The sequence below is a fragment of the Ricinus communis genome, chromosome 4 (assembly GCF_019578655.1).
Source record: "Ricinus communis isolate WT05 ecotype wild-type chromosome 4, ASM1957865v1, whole genome shotgun sequence".
Classification (NCBI taxonomy): Eukaryota; Viridiplantae; Streptophyta; class Magnoliopsida; order Malpighiales; family Euphorbiaceae; genus Ricinus; species Ricinus communis.
Window position 1 is genome coordinate 20,900,942 of NC_063259.1, and position 9,158 is coordinate 20,910,099.

Genomic DNA, 9,158 nt, shown 5'->3' on the forward strand with positions numbered 1-9,158 from the left:
AACTGCCATATCCTCTTTAACAGTTTGAATAATACATTGAATTGCCCAACTTGGATCAGCCCTAAACCTTTCCACATACTTCATGGCAATGTACTTAGCATTAACATGTCTGTTATAGTGCTCTTTAGTGCAATTGTGATCAAACTTTGCAGACTTGATTTGCACAGTGTTCTTATCATATGTCTTCAAGTAAGCCCAAATAAAAAATTCACATCCCTTTTTGCACTTTGCTTTACATTTTGTTTTTGTATTTGGACCAAAAATTACTTGATTCCTACTCCTTATTGAGTAGTTCTTTACTGGATTTTTAAACTGCCTAAAATTACTAAACAACATGCCTATCTTCAAATTAGGGTTGGCCATATCTGTCTCCTCATTAAAAATTGGCCATTTTACCTTCCTCAAATCAATATCACTTTCATCAGATGAAGAGCATGACCTAAGCTCATCACTTGGTGCATAAACAGTCTCATCTGAACCCTCACCTCCAATTATTTCTTTATTAACCCTTGTTCTATCCCTTTCTAACTCCATATCAACAAATTTTTCAAATAAATCATCATCATCTTCATCATGCAAGTCATAATCAGAATCAACAAATTCAGGGTCCTCCTCATCAGCCTTACTTTCAAACTCCTCACTATCATCATTCCCATGACCATCTTGTTCAATTTGTACCTCTTCTAAGCTAGTGCCCTCACTACTTAGCATTCTCACTTCCTCAGATGATTCAATATTATCAGCATGCACAACATTCTCGGTTGGTTCTAAATTATCTTGTTGCGTATTTACCTTATCCCTAGCATAAATATGAATCACTTTTGACTCATCAACACTTAAAGGCATCTCAATACTATCACTGTCATTATCTAACTTTCTCAAACCATCTGTGTCACTTTTTTTTGGATGCTTCCAAAACATAGAAAATGATGCAGGTACCAGACTCAATTCTCTGGCCATTGCATCTATCTCTAATCTTGACATCATATCAGCAGAACAAAAATCTATGCTCCCAACATCTCTAATTTCTGGCCTACCCCTACCATCTACCCCAAAACAATGCCATTCTATACTGAAATACTTTGTATCAGGCACTGCATATGGTAAAATGGATAAAACAAATCAATGACATTCTTTATATTACAATCACTCAATACAATGCAAATCAATAAGGAAAAGGGTTTCAAATCACGAAACACCAACCACCACAATAAAACACATAACAGAAGATCATCCTTTGCAAGTTACCAAAAACCAAGCACAACCATCAACATGCAACATACAAAGCACAAGAACAAAATGCAAGTTACCATTATTTTAACTGAAGTTACCATTACATACAGAGCACAAGTTACAAAATGCGAGTTATATGACTTACAGTACACGGGCTGCCTTTTGTTTTCTTCCCTTCGCCTCCATTCAAGAGACATTGTGCGATGCGAACAATGCTGTAAAACGCACACTCTGTAATGTGAAAATGTTGTGACAGTGGGGGTAACAATGCTGTAAAATGCACACTGGGGGTAACAGGAGTTACGAGGAAGAAGAAAGGGAAGAAGGAGAGATTTTGGAATGCGAGAATGCTGTGACAGTGGGGGTAACAGGAGTTACGGGGAAGAAGAGAGGGAAACGGGGAAGAAGAGGGGAGAGGGAAATAGAATTAGGGATTTTGGGAAATTAGGGATTAATTAGGGGAAATTGGGATAAATTAATGGGATTTAGGGATTTTGCCCGCTCAGCGTCATTAATTGACGTGGCACACGAGCGGTAAACACCCAAAAATTCCTACTCAAGATGCCACGTCAAGACGGGTCGAATTTGACTGTTGGTACTAAATTGATATATTTTTACATACGTTTGTTATCAAATCGATTCAAATTAAAGTCTTTGTACCAAATTGATATATAGTGCCAAGTATTGGTATCAGCTGGGATAATTACCCGTACTTGCAACAAGGCTATAGTTGGTAAACAGATTTGGCGGATGTTAACTAGGCCTGACTCTTGTATCTCGTGTTTTCTTAGGGTTCCTCATAATTCAATTTTATATGGTCGTTTAGGCTCCAATCCTTCGTATGTTCGTCCAAGTATTTTATAGGGTCTTGATCTTTTCCAAAGAGGTTTATGATGACGTATTGAAGATTACCTCATTCTTTCAAGTCATTTCTCCTCAAAAGACTATAGCATCAGGACTGAAAGATAGCGCGTGATTAAGCCAATATCAAGGCCTATGATATGTTAATATTTATGATAAAGCAAAGCAATCATCCTATTAAGACTAGGAGACTTAGGAGGTTGCACGTCAAAAAAGAGCTCATTTAACATTTTCAGCACAAAATGACGCCAATAAAATCCTGTTAGAATTGGATACACAAGTAGGCAAACAATTTAAAATCGGATCCAGTATCTCCTCACTAGGAGCAGAAGTAGTGTATGTATCAGCAAAATAATTCTAAACACCTCATCTGCTACAGTACCTTGGAAATTAGATACCCAGTGACCATCCGTTTGTAGAAGTCTGGTCATACAATTAGTACGACATCTCTAAGTTGCTTTTTAATGGAGAAACTTTGATTACAGTCCTTCAAAGCTAACCAAGAACACAAGAGGGTTGAGTCCAATAAATTTCATCCTTAAATGCTATTTTTTTTCTAGTTGGTTCTCTAAAGACTCAATGTTCCATTAGCATAGCTAAATTTGAATAGGATGACTCGGTGTTAGGAAAGGTAAGCCCCCCTTGCGTTGATTGAATTTGGCTTCACTGCGCCTTGAATCAATAAAAAAAGCTTATTGATTGGATTCACCCCACTTCATTTAGGCGAGAAGGGAGGCTGTGAGTCCATAATACCCACAACAGTAGTAGCACTGCATTTAAGTGTTTCAATCTGTTATTACAACTTTGCAATTTTCCATGGCAAGTGAAGAAACTTTTCAAAACCCCATTCTGAAGGTAAGGTTACACACTTCAAAATTTGAGTTATCAAAGGGACATAATTACTTGAATCACACTGCTGCTAAGGTAGAGAGATAACAACTTCATAATCATTTTCAGCAGTCCAAATTTCTTAAACCTAAAATTAAACATCCATCCAAACTCTGAAATAAAACATGAATTTGGTAATGATCTGAGTGATAGAAGTCTAAAAAAGTCACCCTTGCTGATAGAAACTGAAGTAACCATTTAAAGAACATATATACTTGTCCAATTTGCATTGAATCAGAACCTCTTGATATTGTCAGTTTATTCCATACAAAGTGAGGACCAGCATAAGGCAAACACATTAGATAATAATTTGTTACAGCTTCTTCGAAAGTAGATATTTAAGTGAAGGATCATATACGATCACCTGATTTATGCAATAAGAACTCATTAGAGTCCCCTCCAAATAACTAAAAGAATATCTTTCACTCAAGAATGGTTGATAGCTTGCAAAGTAAGTTCCAAAAGGTGTCAGGGGAATATATGAGGATTGCAATAATACCCAGTAAACTGCCACAAAGTCTTTACACCATTCACAAGAGCATCGATATGACCAATAGAGTAAAATTTCATGTAATAGAGATTTTCAAGACAAAATTTAGGAATAAAGTCCAATTTAGCCCCTAACCTTATTGCTCGGGTTTAATTTAGATTTTCTTAAAAAAAAATTGGACATTTTAACCCAAACTTTAGATATTTAGCTCAAACTAGCCCTATCTTTTATAAAGTTGAGAGAGTGAGTTACACACTCCCTAGAGAGAGCAGATAGAATATAACATTAAAAAAAATATATTAATTTCTATATTAAATTAAAAATATATATATATTGATATTTAAACAAAAATAATAAAAAAATATTGCTATAGTAATTTTACTGTTTTTTTCTTAACAATGATAGTGAAAAAAACAGTTACACTAGTACTGCCGAAGGCAGTAGAGATGAGAGTAATTTCAGCGAGAATAATGGTAATAATAACTATTTATTGCTTAATTATATTAATTAACTAAAATTATAAAATAATTTTTTAATAATATTATATAATTTTTTAATTATTTTTTATTTTCAAGAGAGTATTTCTCACTCTTTTTTTTTAAAATAAGGTTAATTTGAGCTAAATATACAAGGCTTTAAGCTAAAAAGTTCATAAATTTGAAAAATAATTAAATTGAACATGTGCAACAAGGTTAGTAGTCAAATTGCACTTTATTCCCAAAATTTACCCACCACTACATACAAAGAACATGTAATCAAAACATAGAAGAGATTGAAGGGAGCACAAGAGGAAAAATGTAACTTAGTTCCAGATAAAAACAACAACATGGGATCTTTAGCATGAATTAGGCATTAGAGTTCCTTAAATTCCCAAAAGGTTCCCAAGCCCTCCAACATTCCAAAAAATGCAATTTATAATTATTGATGAGACTAGAATCCAGCCTCAATTGATGGATCAATAATTAAAGAAGCGACAACTACTTACTTTTGATTTCTACTTTAATTTCTTAGTTGTATGGATTGTCTATTGCTTACCTCCTCCCTTGATAAGATGATTAATAAGCAACTCCATAGACTATTAACTAGCAATGCAAAAACACCTTAGGCTTACTCACTCGTTTCCTTGGGGCTTCGATCAAAAGAGACTGTCGTGATGGCATCATTTGTAGGCATAGGAAGGTGGGCTTTTTCTTAATTTAATACATTTAAAATAAAAATTATCATTTTAGGGTAAAAGTAAATAAAATTTAGAATTTAGAATTTAGAATTTAGAATTGTTTTAGAAATAAATTCTATTTTAAGGTATTTTTAAAAGTCAAAAAATAAATTTAGTCCTGTCTTTCAGATAAACTTTTTTTTTTTTTTTTTGCTTTTCAGTTTACTCAGATTACGCAGAGTAACCGGTTCAGCTAGTTTCATGTATGCAGCACTAGTGGAAACAACTACTCTTTATAAAAATAATAAAAATAATAAAAATAAAAGTTAAAAATAAAATATGACTGCTCGTCTTTTTTTATTTCTTTCCTTTTTTTCTTATTCTTCTTTGTTCTTTCTTCTTTTATTTCTATTTTTCTCTATTTCTTTCAGTTTTTTTTTTTTTCATTTCTTTGTTTCTTTCTTTACTTCTTTCAAAAAAAATCTCTTTCTTACTTTTAGAGTAGCTGATGAGTATTTTTCTGTATTTTTATTTTTTGATCGGTATAGAACATCTTTTCTTGTTGGAAGTAAAGAATATATTTTTGACTTTAAAAAGATAATAATTGTATGTATATTTTTTTAACCTTATATGACGATTTTTATAACTGTTTATATTTTTTTTTTTTGACTTTTTAGAATATTAATAATATTTTTTACTTTTGTAGGTATTATTAAAGTTATATAAGAAATCGTTATACAAGGTAACAAGTTGTATTTGTAATTTTTTAAATTAAATTTGTGGTAGTTATTATATTTATTTTTTTCATTAAGAAATATATCATGACTATTTTAAAGTAGTTTTATGCAAATTTAAATTAGCAAAATATACCTCTTTTTAGGATTTGTTAAAATGACCTTTAATTATAATATGCAATTTATGTAGAGTAAAGAAAGGATAAAAAATAAATATCTAATTTTCTGTAATTAGAAAAAAAAAATTATTAAATTAAGAACAATCCTTCATGATACTAAAGGATGGTCTATACAAAAAGGAAGAATATCTGTTAAATTTTAAAGATAATAAGGAATAAAAAGTTAGGCAAAGAGCTCAAACCTTTGAAGTTTCTAATGCAAATGCCACCATAACCACTTACTCAAACAATTCAACATCAATTATATCAAGATCATAAGATTTTAGAAAACAAATGTTTAAATTGAAATAATGAAACAACTATAAATTACATTAGCGACAATAGAGTTAAATTGACAATTAATTCACAATGAATTAGGGGGTCAAATAATTGAAGAAAAATAATTTGAAAAAAAATTAATGGAAAGTAAGGAAACGAAAATAAAAAGACAATTGGACCTTTGTGATCAATAATGTCGATCAACCAAAGGTGAAGATGAGAAGAAAAGATCAATTAATTCACAATGAATTAGGGGGTCAAATATTAAAAAATTAGTGTTTATTTGTTGCAATTAATTAATAATTTATTTAGATTTTTTAATAATTTATTTATTTTTTGTTTAATTATGTTTTATGTTATTTATAATATTTATATTATTGATACAAAAAATTATGGTAGGGCTTACCGGAGTTCCTGTGGTTATACATACTAGTGAATAATGAAGAAAAATGCGAGAATTATTAAACATGTTTGAAAACATTAAAATAAATTCTGAGGACAACAATGATGACTTGACTCATTTGATAAATCATATTATAAAAATTAATAATTGTATACAAGAGATTGTTTGGAAAATATATTTAATGACAGATGGTGAAAAATATAAAGTCCTTAAAACATGTTTATGTTATCCAAATGTACATGGTATCCTTGATTGTCTATGGAATAGCTATGAAGGTAGAGGAACTTATAAAAGACTTATTAAAGAATTTATTAAAGAGTATGTGAATTGGGTAGCAAAGAAGACATCTAGCTATTATATTGGCAAGAGAAATATATCACGATACTCTATATTGCCAAAGGTGAATTATGAGTTGCTTGAGAAAGATAAGGATAAATTAGAAAAATCAATTCATGTCCATAGGATGGATTTGTAATTATTATCATGTCTATGTTAATAAAATTTATTATATTTGAAATAATTTATATTTGAAGCATATTTAAAAGCGTAGTTATATTCATAAGAACTTACATGATAGTTATATTCATAAGAACTTACATAATAGAAATGATGCCTACTATACTGTCTTTGCTTATTTATTGGGATGGTGATACCATTTATACTTCAATGGGTACGTGTTTTGTTAATATATATTCAAAAGTGGTGACGCTAGATGGAGAGCTAAATCTTGCCCTATTGCTATACAACATAAAAAATACTTTGCAACTCACTGGCAATGCGGAAATTAAATTTTATTTAAAGCATCATTTGTTAACCATGGTGGGAATTTGATATTTACAACATGTAAAATTTGGGGGGAAGATGATATTGCGATTATGCATCACAATGCTAATCAATTTTTGGGGTTGCAATTTGTGGAGTTATTTATCGAACATAACGATGGTAGATCTACAGAACAAGTAGTGCAACCAGCTGAACCTCGATGTCGTAATTTTAGTGAAATTGATAGTTGTAGTCAAAGCGTAACTAACAATGCCCCTAAGCTCGATGACCATTTACAAGATATACTTAGACAAACGGGTTTATATGGATTAGTCCAGCTGAAATTTCTTCAATTAGATTAGCACATAATAACCGCACTTGTAGAGAGATGGAGGCCAGAAACTCATCCATTCCATCTCCTAGATGGAGAATGCACTATAAAGTTGCAAGATGTAGCCATTTTGACTGAACTTTCTATTGACAGTTATGCATTGATTGGGCCTACTAGATATGATTGGCCTGTGTTATGTGAGAGACTGTTTAGGTTGTGTCCTATTGCAGAGTCAATTAGAGGGTCACAGCTTCGACTATCATGGATTCGTGCTAACTTTGGCAACATACCACATGAAGCTGACAAAGAATAGTTCATTGTCATGCTAGGGCTTACATATTACAGCTCATTTCAGGGAGCTTGTTTGCGATAAAAGTACCAGATGAGCATCATTAGTCAACCTACTATATTTAGAAAATATTGGGACTATTCGTAATACAATTTAGGAGGTGCATGTTTGGCATTTTTGTATAGAGATTTGTGTATTGCATCAAGATATCCTCTTGTTTCACAATTTAGGGGAGCACTCTTTCTATTGCAACTATGGGCATATGAGAGATTTCTATTCATCGTACCAACATTGCATCACCCACAATTCTATCATGACGCTTTCCTTAAACGAACGTATTTTAATAATTTTTTAATTGTCTACCCAGCTATTTATATGCATATTTGATAATTCTACCTATATAATAAAATTTAGATGGATCGGTCATCGCATAGTTCATAGAGTAGCTACACATAAGATCCGTGAGATCCGATTTTGGTTTGATATATCTTATGGAGATAAGGTGTGTTCAAACTTATACTTTTACATTCCTACAATATTTAAGCATATTTATATTGTGTATTTGATAATAAATTATCTTTTTAATATTACACCTTTTCTTAATAGATTATATGGGAGTCATACACGCATGAGGTCATTAAGCGCCTTCTAACTGACGGCTTACATGGCGAGCTGTAGTACCACTAATATGTATTCATATAGTCGAATGGCACCAACCTGATAGAGTTTTAAGGCAATTTGATTTAAAACAACCAATCTCTAATCTGTCATAACAAACTGAGGCATTTTATTCTGTCGTGTTACATAATAATATCAATGTCAACTAGGTAGAACGACATTCTAGATGGATCGAAATATGGAATAACATAGCTCATTGCATAGTAAATAGGACACTATCAGATAGACCAATCGACCTGTCATATGTAGGTAGATCACATGCCGAGGTGCTATAATCGGAGCATCAGTCAATTAACTTCACCTTTATTTTATAATTAGATGCATATATCTGCAATATTATTATTTATTGTTTTTTTCATAACTTTTGTCTAGACTAATGCACTTGAGCATATTGGGATGACGAACTCCATCGAAACTACACATCGACTTGCCAGAAGTTCTCAAAGGCACTAAATGAGGATAGAAGAATTGTCATTATGCCTCCCCCACATCCTGCACTTGCTCCTCAGCCATTGCACAAAGATGTGCAAGGTTCCAACACAGAAGTTCCCCAACCGCCAAGACGTCGATGCAACATGTACAGAGAAGTACCTATCCCACCTAATGCGACATGTGCTATAGTGCTAGAACCAGTCTCATATCATAATCAACAGTTTTATAGAGCATCAACTTCATATACAGCTCCTTCTGCAATAACTACATTTTCAAATATTCCTATGCAATCTCAGCCAAACCCGTTTGTTGATCCATCAAACTTTATGGCAGATCCTTCTGCATTATAGTTCTCCGTCCCTTTTTTATCATCAGGTCCATTCACAGAGTGGGATAGAACCAATTTCACGCCTTTTCGACCTTCTCCTACAATATTTCGACAGCACAATCACAATCATAGCATT

The 9,158-nt window shown here is 32.2% G+C and overlaps 1 pseudogene; it reads left to right on the forward strand.

Moving 5' to 3' along the window:
• The first annotated feature begins 1,510 nt into the window (after nucleotides 1–1,510).
• On the forward strand, nucleotides 1,511–8,357 carry LOC125369863 (annotated as a pseudogene).
• Nucleotides 8,358–9,158: the final 801 nt, after the last annotated feature.